This window comes from Piliocolobus tephrosceles, chromosome 12 (assembly GCF_002776525.5).
Source record: "Piliocolobus tephrosceles isolate RC106 chromosome 12, ASM277652v3, whole genome shotgun sequence".
In the NCBI taxonomy this organism is placed as follows: Eukaryota; Metazoa; Chordata; class Mammalia; order Primates; family Cercopithecidae; genus Piliocolobus; species Piliocolobus tephrosceles.
This window is the reverse complement of record NC_045445.1, coordinates 93,336,303-93,349,255: the sequence shown is the minus strand read 5'-3', so window position 1 is coordinate 93,349,255 and position 12,953 is coordinate 93,336,303. Positions and strand designations below refer to the sequence as shown.

The following is a 12,953-nucleotide window of genomic DNA, read 5'->3' as shown; positions in this document are numbered from 1 at the left end:
AGGAATCGCCACACTGTCTTCCACAGTGGTTGAACTAATTTGAACTCCCACCAACAGAGTAAAAGCATTCCTATTTCTCCACATCCTCTCCAGCACCTGTTGTTTCCTGACTTTTTAATGATCGTCATTCTTTTTTTTTTTTTTGATTATTATACTTTAAGTTCTAGGGTACATGTGCATAAAGTACAGGTTTGTTACATATGTATACTTGTGCCATGTTGGTGTGCTGCACCCATCAACTCGTCAGCACCCATCAACTCGTCATTTACATCAGGTATAACTCCCAATGCAATCCCTCCCCCCTCCCCCCTCCCCGTAATAGGCCCTGGTGTGTGATGTTCCCCTTCCTGAATGATCGTCATTCTAACTGGCGTGAGATGGTATCACACTGTGGTTTTGATTTTCATTTCTCTAATGCCCAGTGACCATGAGCTTATTTTAATATGTTTGTTGGCTGTATAAATGTCTTCTTTTGAAAAGTGTTCATATTCTTCACCCACTTTTTGAGGGGGTTGTGTGATTTTTTCTTGTACATTTGTTTAAGTTCGTTATGTATTCTGGATATTAGACCTTTGTCAGATGGACAGATTCCAAAAATTTTCTCTCATTCTGTAGGTTGCCTTTTCACTCTGATGAGAGTTTCTTTTGCTGTGCAGAAGCTCTTTCGTTGAATTAGATCCCATTTGTCAATTTTGGCTTTTGTTGTCATTGCTTTTGGTGTTTTAGTCATGAAGTCTTTGCCCATACCTATGTCCCAAATGGTATTGCCTAGCTTTTCTTCTAAAGTTTTTATGGTTTTAGGTCTTTTGCTTAAGCCTTTAATCCATCTTGAGCTTATCCCATACGTAATTTGCACTTGGGTTACCTCATAATCTTTTAGCTATCATTCAAAGTTAATTAATTTGTAAACATTACTGAATAACTGGACTTACCAATTATGCATGGGAAACCAAGGAGCAACAGTGGCACAAGGCAAAAAGCCTTGAAGGAAAAACTTTTTCTCTGTATTTTCATTGCATTTTCAGAGGCAAAGAGAAGAGCCACATGCTATTGGCTATTTATTCAACAGAGCTATATTGAATTGACAACTAATTTACAAGTTTCAGGGCCTTTATTAAATTTCTTAGCAACAGGCTTAAGCTACTGCTGTCTTCCCTCCTTCTCCCCCATTATATATAGTCACCACTGTAAACAGCTTATATCTACAGACTAAACTGTGACTTAACTGTCAGGGTACAGTTATAGTAGGAGCATCCTTCTTTCTTAATCATCCTTTTTAATTCAAGGAGAATATTCTCTAAGTGTCTGAATAGTCTAGGCAATGTGACATATGATTTAAGTCACCCTTACACATACAGCTTCTATACTTACCTTTGAAGAGACTGTAATCCAACATTTCTTTAATAAGTCCCACTGAAAACTGTGTTTCCTTTGAGACAAACTTTCTTGGCAAAAAGTTGAATTCAATAAATGTCTACCCAAAATGAGATTCCCACCCCAAATCACAGGTGGAGATATTATTACTCCCATTTCATAAAACTTGCAAGTCCCTATGCTATGCAAATAGGCTCATAAATGAACACAGGAGTCTCCTAACATTTGACAACTTTAGTGTATAAATTGGTTTCTAGAGTTCCATCTCTGCTTCTGTGCTAGAAGCTGTCTCCAAACCATTATAAGGAGACATCCCCATGTGCCAAAGTTCCAAGAACAGTTCAGTTCTCTGAAAGAAGGCAATGCCAGCAGCTGCATGCTTAGCTTGGCTCTTTCCTGTATAGTTCTTAGCATTAGAGGATGGCTTTGGCTTATTGGGAAGGAGTTCAGTGAGGGGTTTCTAGAGAACAAGCTCCATGGAAGGATGGCTCATAGACTCAATTTTTTTTGTGAAGTTCATCAAATTCCTAATTCAAACCTGTTTTCATAGTATCAGAAAGGTGGAGACTATGGAGATGGTTAACATTTCTGTGAGCTTCCACTTCTTCATCAGTTATCCTGTCTTCAATCTCCTGAAGCTTACTTCAGGCAACTTCACACTGGTTCTCCAGTCGTCCGATCTATTTCTTCACAAATAGAATCTAATATTCCAGGTAGAGAAAGTCCACTAGTGCATGGATTTACTCCACACTCCACACCCCTCTACATCTTGGCGTGCACAAAGAATTCAGTCATTATGACCAGCACAGAGCTCTGCTTCAGTTACCTATTTGCCTTCAGTTATCTATTTGCCTTCTAGCGCTAGTCTTGCTTCTTATCCACCATCTTAATCTGAGCACTCATATGAATTTTAAAATAGTTTTTCCTAGTTCTGTGAAGAATGTCGTTGGTAGTTTGATAGTAATAGCATTGAATCCTGAAACTGCTTTTGGCAATTTGACCATTCTAATATAATCATTTTTCCTATCCATGAGCATGAAATGTTTTTCCATTTGTTTGTATCATCTCTCTCTCTCTCTCTCTCTCTCTCTCTCTCTCTCTCTCTCTCTAGCACTGTTTTGCATTTTCTTTGTAGAGATCTTTCACCTTTCTGGTTAGTCGTGTTCCTAGTTATTTCATATTTTTTTGTAGCAGTTGTGACTGGGGTTGCATTCTTGATTTACCTCTGAGCTTTACCATTGTTGGTGTGTAAGGAATTCTAGTGATTTTTTTTGTGGAAATGGAGTCCCGCTCTGTTGCCCATGCTGGAGTGCAGTGGCATGATTGCAGTCCACTGTAAACTCCACCTGCCGGCTTCAAGTGATTCTCCTGTCTCATTCTCCCACGTAGATGATCCTACAGGCATGCACCACTACACCTGGCTAATTTTTATATTTTTAGTAGAGGCAGCATTTTTCCATGTTGGCCAGGGTAGGGTGGTCTCGAACTCCTGGCCTCAAGTGATCCACCTGCCTCAGCCTCCCAATTTGCTGGGATTACAGGTGTGAGCCAACGCATTTGGTCTGTGATTTTTTGTACATTGATTTTTTATCCTGAGACTTTGCTTAAGTTGTTTATCAGCTTTAGGAGCTTTTTGGTTGAGACCACAAGGTTTTCTAGATGTAGGATTATGTCATCTGGACACAGGAGTAGGTTGACTTCCTGTCTCCCTATTTGGATTTTTTTTTAAAATTTCTATTACCTAATTGCTCTGCAGAGGACTTCCAATACTATGTTGAATAGCATTGATGAGAGAGGGCACCTTTGTTTTGCACCAGTTTTCAAGGAGAATGCTTTCAGCTTTGTCCCATTCTTTATGATGTTGGCTCTGGGTCTGTCATACATGGCTCTCATTATTTTGAGGCATGTTTCTTCAATACCTAATTTATTGAGAATTTTAAGCCTGAAGGGGTGTTTAGTTTTATTAAAAAGCTTTTCTACTGCTATTGAGATAATAATTTGTTTTTTGTTTTTTGTTTTGTTTATATAATGAATCACATTTTTAAAAATTATACTTAAAGTTCTATGGTACATATGCACAATGTGCAGGTTTGTTACATATGCCGTGTTGGTGTACTGCACCCATTAACTCGTCATTGACATTAGGTATATCTCCTAATGCTATCCCTCCCCGCTTGCCCCCCTCCCCCACAACAGGCCCCAGTGTGTGATGTTCCCCTTCCTGTGTCCAAGTGTTCTCATTGTTTAATCCCCACCTATGAGTAAGAACATGCGGTGTTTGGTCTTTTCTCCTTGTGATAGTTTGCTGAGAATGATAGTTTCCATCTTCATCCATGTTCCTACAAAAGACATGAACTCATCCTTTTTCTTTTTCTTTTTTATTTTTTTTAGAAACTGACAAAAAGTATATTGACAATAAAGGCATAAAGATAATTCCTATGCTTTCCTGAAGTAAAAATACTTTAAAATATTAGACAATATATTCAAGAAACAAAGCCATTGTTTAAAGGAATATTTTTACCTAAATTGTATCATAGGTTTTGTAAGAATTTTATTTATATTGTTGTAAGTACATTGCATACATTTCTTAAATTTGTATTATACTAGATGTGACATTTCTGTTTTGTTGAATACACATTGGATTGTTATTTTTACGTAATGCAACATGTTCAATATTCTTCAGCAAAACACCATGTCAGTTATAAATTAAATAACCAGTAACAACAGGATTTAATTATAAAAATGCATTTGAAAAATGCTGAGTATATTGTATTTTTTATTATAATACTTTAAGTTCTAGGGTACATGTGCACAACGTGCAGGTTTTTATGGCTGCGTAGTATTCCATGGTGTATATGTGCCACATTTTCTTAATGCTGTCTATCATTGATGGACATTTAGGTTGGTTCCAAGTCTTTGCTTTTGTGAATAGTGTGACAATAAACATATGTGTGAATGTGTCTTTATAGCAGCATGATTTATAATCCTTTGGGTATATACCCAGTAATCGGATGGCTGGGTCAAATGGTATTTCTAGTTCTAGATCCTGGAGGAATTGCCACACTCTTTTCCACAATGATTGAACTAGTTTGCAATCTCACCAACAGTGTAAAAGTGTTCCTATTTCTCCACATCCTCTCCAGCACCTGTTGTTTCCTGACTTTTTAATGATTGCCATTCTAACTGGTGTGAGATGGTATCTCATTGTGGTTTTGGTTTCCATTTCTCTGATGGCCAGTGATGATGAGCATTTTTGCATGTGCCTGTTGGCTGCATAAATGTCTTCTTTTGAGAAGTGTCTGTTCATATCCTTCGCCCGCTTTTTGATGTAGTTGTTTGTTTTTTTCTTGTAAATTTTTTTGAGTTCTTCATACATTCTGGATATTAGCCCTTTGTCAGATGAGTACATTGCAAAAATTGCCTCCCATTCTGTAGATTGCCTGTTATCTCTGATGGTAGTTTCTTTTGCTGTGCAGAAGCTCTTTAGTTTAATTAGATCCCATTTGTCAATTTTGGCTCTTGTTGCCATTGCTTTTGCTGTTTTAGACATGAAGTCCTTGCCCATGCATATGTCCTGAATGGTATTGTCTGGGTTTTCTTCTAGGGTTTTTATGGTTTTAGGTCTAACATTTAAGTCTTTAATCCATCTTGAATTAATGTTTGTATAAGGTGTAAGGAAGGGATCCAGTTCTACCTTTCTATATATGGCTAGCCAGTTTTCCCAGCACCATTTATTAAATAGGGAATCCTTTCCCTATTTCTTGTTTTTGGCAGGTTTGTCAAAGATCAGATGGTTGTAGATGTGTGGTGTTATTTCTGTAGGCTCTGTTCTATTCCATTGGTCTATATCTCTATTTTGGTACCAGTACTATGCTGGTTTGGTTACTGTAGCCTTTTAGTATAGTTTGAAGTCAGGTAGTATGATGCCTCCAGCTTTGTTCTTTTGGCTTAGGATTGTCTTAGCAATGCTGACTCTTTTTTGGTTCCATATGAACTTTAAAGTTGTTTCTTCTAATTCTGTGAAGAAAGTCATTGGTAACTTTATGGGAATGGCATTGAATCTATAAATTACCTTGGGCAGTATGGCCATTTTCACAGTATGGATGAATCACATTTTTGATTTGTGTATGTTGAACCAATTTTGAATCCTATGAATAAAATGTACTTGATCTTGGTGGATAAGTTTTTAAATATGCTAACAGCTTCAATTTGTCAGTATTTTGTTGAGGATACTTGCATCAATTTTCATCAAGGATATTGACCTGGGGTGGTTTTTTTTTTGTTGTTTCCCTGCTAGGTTTTGATGTCAGGATCATGAAATGATTTAGGGAGAAGTCTTTTCTTTGTTGTTTTGGTTTTTTGCTTTTGTTTTTGTTTTTGTTTTCTTTTTTTGAATAGTTTCAGCCGGAATGATACCAGCTCCTCTTTGTATCTCTGTTAGTATTTAGTTGTGAATCCATCTGGTCTTGTGCCTTTTTAAATTGGTGTGCTATTTTTTAGTGATTCACTTTTTTTGCTCATTATTGGTCTGTTCAGTGATTGAATTCTTTCCTGGTTTCATCTTGGGAGGGTGTATGTGTCCAGGAATTCATCTGTCTTTTTCTATATCTTTTTATTTGTCTGCATTGTGGGTTATTATACTGTCTAGTGTTTATTCATATTTTTGTGGGGTTTGTGGTAATATCCATTTCATAATTTTTTATTGTGTTTATTTAGATCTTCTCGCCCTATTTCTTTATTCTAGCTAGCTGTGCACTTATTTTATTATTTTGTGTCGAAAAGCCAACTCCTTGATTTAATCTTTTAATGCTTTTTCATGTCTCTATCTTCTTCAGTTCTGATTTTTGGTTATTTCTTGTGTTCTGCTACCTTTGGAGTTGGCTTTTTCTTGGTTCTCTAGTTCTTCCAGTTGTGATGTTAAGTTGTTAAATTGAGATCTTTCTAACTTTTTGATATGGGCATTTGGTGCTATAAATTTTCCTTTTAACAGTGCCTTAGCTGAGTTCTAGAGATTCTGGGATGTTGTATCTTTGTTCTCATTAGTCTGAAGAAACGTTTTGATTTCTATTTTAATTTCATTAGTTATCCAAAAGTCATTCAGGAAGAGTTTATTCCATTTTCATGTAATTGTATGCTTTTGAGTGATTTTCTTTAGTCTTGGTTTTTTATTTGTGCCGTGGTCTGAGAGATGGGTTGTTATTAATTCTGTTCTTTTGCATTTGTTTAGGATTTTTAAAAGTATGATTATGTGATTGATTTTAGAGTATTTGTTATATGGACATAGAAGAATGAATTTATTATTGTTTTTGAGGGGTGAGTTTCATTGATATCTATCAGGTCCAGTTAAGCTAGTGCTGAATTTAGGTCCTGAATATCTTTGTTAATTTTCTGCCCTGATGATCTTTCTAATATGCTGAACAGGGTGTTGAAGTCTCCCACTCTTAGTGTGTGTGAGTCTACATCTCTTTGAAGGTCTGTAAGATCTTGCTTTATGGTTCAGAGTACTTTTATCCTCAGTGCATATATATTTATAATAGGTCTTCTTGTTTCATTGAACCCTTTACCATCACATAATGCTCTTCTTTGTCCTTTTTGGTGTTTGTTGGTTTAAAGTCTGTTTTGCCTGAAATTAGGATTGCATTTCATGCTTTCTTTTGTTTTCCATTTCCTTGGTAGATTTTTCTGCATCCCTTTAAGTCTATGTGTGTGATTTCATTTGAGATAGGTTTCTTGAAGACAGCTTGCCAATGGGTCTTGGCATTTAATCCACCTTACTACTCTGTGCCTTTTAATTGGGGCATTTGGCCTGTTTACCTTCCAGGTTGGTATTGATATGTATACATTTGATCTTGTCAACATGATATTAGCTGGCTAATTTTCAGACTTGTTTATGTGGTTGCTTTATATTGTTACTGGCCTCTGTATTTCAGTGTGTTTTCGTAGTGACTGGTAATAGCCTTTCTTTTCCATATTTAGTGCCTTTTTCAGGAGCTCTTTTAAGGTATGTTTGATGGTAACAAATTTTCTTAGCATTTGCTCGTCTGAAAATTATCTTACTTTCTTTTTGCTTATGAAGCTTAGTTTGGTCATATATGAAATTCTGTGTTGGAGTTTATTTTCTTTAAGAATGTTGAATATTGGCTTTCCAGTAGGGTTTCTGCTGAGAAGTTCACTGTTTTTCTGATTGGCTTCCCTTTGTAGGTGACCTGACCTTGTTTTCTAGCTGCCTTTAACACTTTTACTTTTATTTTGTGTTTGGATAATCTGAGGATTATGGTGCTTGAGGATGATCTTCAGAAGTATTTTACTGGAATTCTCTGCATTTTTCAATTTGCATTTTGGCCTCTCTAGCTAGGTTGAAGAAGTTCTCATGGATGACAATCTGAAATATGTTTTCCAAGTTGCTTCCACTCTCTCCATCTTTTTCAGGGTCTTCAGTGAAATATTTGGTCTCTTTACATAATCCCTTATTTGTCAGATATTTTGGTCATTCTTTTTAATTTTTTTCTCTCTTCTTATCTGGCTGTCTTATTTCAGAAAGCCTGTCTTCAAGCTCTGAGATTTTTCCTCCACTTGGTCTATTTTCCTGTTAATACTTGTGATTGCATTATGAAATTTTTGTAGTGTGATTTTCAGCTCTATTAGTTCAGTTACATTTCTTTCTATAGTGGCTATTTTGTCTTTCAGCTCTTATAGTATTTTACTTTGATTCTTAGCTGATATAGATTGGGTTTTGATGTACTCCTGCATCTCAATGATCTTCCTTTTTATTCATATTGTGAATTTTATTTCTGTCATTTCAGCCATCAGCCCTGTTCAGAACCTTTGCTGGAGAGGTGGTGCAGTCATTTTGAGGACCAAGGCACTCTGGCCTTGTGAGTTGTCAGGGTTCTTGTGCTGGTTTTCTCATCTTTATGGGTTTATGGTTTTTTTTATTTTTTAAATTTTTGGTCAAAGTTGCTGAACTTGGAATTTTTTTTCTTGTATTTTATTTATGCCCTTTATGGTTTGATTGTGGTATGAAGTCACTTAAGCCAAATGGCTTCATTTCTGGAAGATTTTAGGAGACCAACACTCTACCTTGAATTCTTGTACCATTTGCTCTTACTCTGGGGGCCTTGTATCAGGCCCCAACGTTGTTCTCTGTCTTTCTGATGTTTGAAATTCACTGCGCTGAGGGGCCAAGGTGCTCTCCAACAGCTGGTCACTAGACTCTGATGGGTGGTGTCAGCCAAAGTGTTTTGTAATGTGGTTGCCAAAGAATCTGTTCGTTTTTCCATGTGCCAGCAACAGCAGCAGTCTGGCAGGGTGCATACTTGTCACCTGTGGCAGGGTGGTAACAGGCACTTTGGGGACTGCTTGTATGTGAGTGTTCATCACAGTGGTGAAGGCAGTTAGGCTTGGCGACAAGGGTTCCTTGTTTGCAAGGGTCATGATGTTAGTGGTGTTGGCATGGGGGTGGATCTCTAGGGGGTATAGGTCTGTGTACATTCTTTTTGTGCCACAGATATGGGTGGTTGCTCAGGATGGAGAATTCCTTGTTCTTTATGCTTAGTTTTTCTCCTGCAACAGTGTTGGTGCAAGGATGGGGCTTGCTTATTCTGTGCCTGCCAAGACTCTGGCTGCAATGTCGGTTTGTGGGGAGAGGGCGGTGGTCTGTATATTTGCTGTAGCAGTGGAAGTGCAGGGTACATGCATAGAGGTGCACTGCCAGGTCAAGGAAAGCAAACATGCCCCTGTACACACTTGTCATCAAAGTGATGTGCGGGGTTGCTGTTGGCCCACGGGAAGCTGCGTTATGGGGAAGTAGCAGAAAGACTCCTGTGTGGCCATGGGTGCAGCACTGTTGGAGGTCTCCATCAGTCAGAAACGTTTCACCAGCACAGAAGCCATGATGCAGGTCCCTAGGGCACTCAAGGCTACTTTGCACAAGTGTGACTAGGCTGGGGCCAACTGGAGAGGCCAGGAAATTAAGGGATGCTGATGTCAGACCAGCCCCATCTGGTGGACAAGAACACCCTGCAGAGTTAAGGTTTAATAGTTCCTCTAAGGCTAACATCTCCTATGGGAGCAAGTCAAGCCTGCCGTTGCTCCACCACAGATGCTGCTGCAGGAAACTCTCTAGGCTTCAACTCAGCTGGATTGCTACCCTTACCACTTCTTTAAGCAGCTCTCCCTGCCAACTCGAGTGTCCATGGTGGTTGAGAGGTCTCCTTCTGCTGACATTTGAGAAGCCTACGGAGAGAGAACAGATTGCTTTTTTACCAGTTCAACTCATGCATTCTGGAGTTATTGGTGGCCAGGAACAAGTCCTAGTGTGGAGTAGCCCCCCTTCCTCCCTCTTGCTAGCTACTGTTTCTTTCTTCTCCTCACTCTGATGATGCATTAGGAGTGTGCCAATCATCTTTGTCCCTCAGTGATATTGGGGTGCTCCAGTGTTGGGTTTATATATATACACACACATATAGTGAGTTTTATATGTTTACTTGTTTTATTTTTTATATATACTTTAAGTTCTGGGATACCTGTGCAGAACATGCTGGTTTGTTACATAGGTATGCACGTGCCATGGTGGTTTGTTGCACCCATCAGCCCGTCACCTACATTAGGTATTTCTCCTAATGCTATCCCACCCCTAGTCCCCCTGTCACCGCCGACAGGACCTGCTGTGTGATGTTTCCCTCCCTGTGTTCCTGTCTTCTCATTGTTCAAATCCCACTTATGAGTGAGAACATGCGGGGTTTCGTTTTCTGTTCCTCTGTTAGTTTGCTGAGAATAATGGCTTTGGGTTTCATCCCCATCCCTGCAAAGGACATGAACTCATCATTTTTTATGGCTGCATAGTATTCCATGGTGTATATGTGCCACATTTTCTTACTCCAGTCTATCTTTGATGGGCATTTGGGTTGGTTCCAAGTCTTTGCTATTGGGAAAAGTATTGCTATAAACATACATGTGAATGTGTATTTATAGCAGCATGATTTTTAATCCTTTGGGTATATACCCAGTAGTGGGATGGCTAGACCAAATGGTATTTCTGGTTCTACATCCTGGAGGAATTGCCACAGTGTCTTCCATAATGGTTGAACTAATTGACACTTCCACCAGCAGTGTAAAAGTGTTCCTATTTCTCCATATCCTCTACAGCATCTGTTGCTTCCTGACTTTTTAATCATCACCATTCTAACTTGCATGAGATGGTATCTCATTGTGATTTTGATGTGCATTTCTCTAATGACCAGTGGTAATGAACTTTTTTTCATATGTTTGCTGGCCGCATAAATGTCTTATTTAACAAGTATCTGTTGAAATCATTTCCTCACTTTTTGATGGGGTGGTTTGTTTTTTGCCTTGTAAATTTGTTTAATTTCTTTGTAGTTTCTGGGTATTAGCCCTTTGTCAGATGGGTAGATTAAAAAAAAAATTTTCCCTTTCTGTAGGCTTCCTGTTCATTCTGAGGATACTTTCCTTTGCTGTGCAGAAGCTCTTTAGTTTAATTAGATCCCATTTGTCAATTTTGTCTTGTGTTGCCATTGCTTTTGGTGTTTCAGTCATGAAGTCTTTGCCCATGCATATGTCCTGAATGGTATTGCCTAGGTTTTCGTCTGGGGTTTTTCTGTTTGTTTGTTTTAGGTCTTACATTCAAATATGTAATCCATTTTGAGTTAATTTTTGTGTAAGGTGTAAGGAAGGGGTCCAGTTTCAGTTTTCTGCATGTGGCTAGCCAGTTTTCCCAGCCCCATTTATTAAATAAGGAACCCTTTCCCCATTGCTTGTTTTTGCCTAGTCTGTCAAAGATCAGATGGTTGTAGATGTGTGGCATTATTTCTGAGGACTCTGTTCTGTTCCATTGTTCTATATATCTGTTTTGGTACCACTATCATGCTGTTTTGGTTACTGTAGCTTTGTAGTACAGTGGAAGTCAGGTAGCATGATGCCTCCAGGTTTCTTTGTTTGGCTTAGGAATGTCTTGGCTATATGGGCTCTTTATTTTTCCATATGTAATTTAAAGCAATTTTTTCTAATTCTTTGAAAAAAGTCAATGGTAGCTTGATGAGGATTGCATTGAATCTATCAATTGCTTTGGTCAATATGGCCATTTTCAGGACCATTTCCTGTCCATGAACATGGAATGATTTTCCATTTGTTTGTGTCCTCCCTTATTTCCTGAAGTTTTCCTAAAGTTGCTTATCAGCTTAATGAAAGTTGGGGCTGAGATGACAGAGATTTCTAAATATACAATCATGTTATCTGCAAATAGAGACTATTTGACTTTCTCTCATCCTATTTGAATACCTTTTATTTTTTTCTCTTGCCTGATTGCCCTGGCCAGAGCTTTCAATAATATGTTGAATCGGAGTGGTAAGAGAGGGCATCCTTGTCTTGTGCTAGTTTTCAAAGGGAACGCATCCAGGTTTTGCCCATTCAGTATGATATTGACTGTACGTTTGTCATACCTATTTCTTATTATTTTGAGGTACTTTCCATCAATACCCTGTTTATTGAGAGTTTTTAGCATGAAAAGGTTTAGAATTTTATTGAAGGCCTTTTCTGCATCTATTTAGATAATTGTATGGTTTTTGTCATTGGTTCTGTTTATGTGAGGATTACGTTTATTGATTTGCGTATGTTGAACCACCCTTGCATCCTGGGTATGAAGCCGACTTGATCATGGTGGATAAGCTTTTTGATGTCCTGCTGAATTTGGTTTGCCATTTTTTTTTATGCAAAAATTTTAAGAGTACAGCACCATGAATTTTGCAAAGTGAACATATTATTGTAAGCATTACATTAACTAGAACATTAATACCACATAGAAACTTCTCGGGGGGGTGGAGCAAGATGGCCGAATAGGAACAGCTTCAGTCTCCATCTCCCAGCGCGAGCGACAAAGAAGACCGGTGATTTCTGCATTGTCAACTGAGGTACTGGGGTCATCTCACTCGGGAGTGCCGGACAATCGGTGCTGGTCAGCTGCTGCAGCCCGACCAGCGAGAGCTGAAGCAGGGCGAGGCATCGCCTCACCTGGGAAGCGCGAGGGGGAAGGGAGCCCCTTTTCCTAGCCAGGGGAACTGAGACACACAACACCTGGAAAATCGGGTAACTCCCACCCCAATACTGCGCTGTAACACCGGCACCGGAGATTATATCCCACACCTGGCCAGGAGGGTCCCACGCCCACGGAGCCTCCCTCCTTGCTAACACAGCAGTCTGCGGCAATCTAACTGCAAGGCAGCAGCGAGGCTGGGGGAGGGGCGCCCGCCATCCCTGAGGCTTAAGTAGGTAAATAAAGCCGCTGGGAAGCTCGAACTGGGTGGAGCTCACAACAGCTCAAGGAAACCTGCCTATCTCTGTAGATTCCGCCTCTGGGGACAGGGCTCAGCTAAAGCAGCAGAGGCCAGTCCAGACGCGAACAACTCTGTCTGACAGCTTTGAAGAGAGCAGTGGATCTCCCAACACGGAGGTTGAGATCTGAGAAGGGGCAGTCTGCCTGCTCAAGTGGGTCACTGACCCCTGAGTAGCCTAACTGGAAGACATCCCCCACTAGGGGCAGTCTGACACCCCACACCTCACAGGGT

At 39.3% G+C, this 12,953-nt stretch overlaps 1 pseudogene; it reads right to left on the bottom strand.

The window, feature by feature from the left end:
• Positions 1 to 1,627: 1,627 nt before the first annotated feature.
• Positions 1,628 to 12,953, bottom strand: part of LOC111535894 — a 66,604-nt pseudogene continuing 55,278 nt past the window's right edge.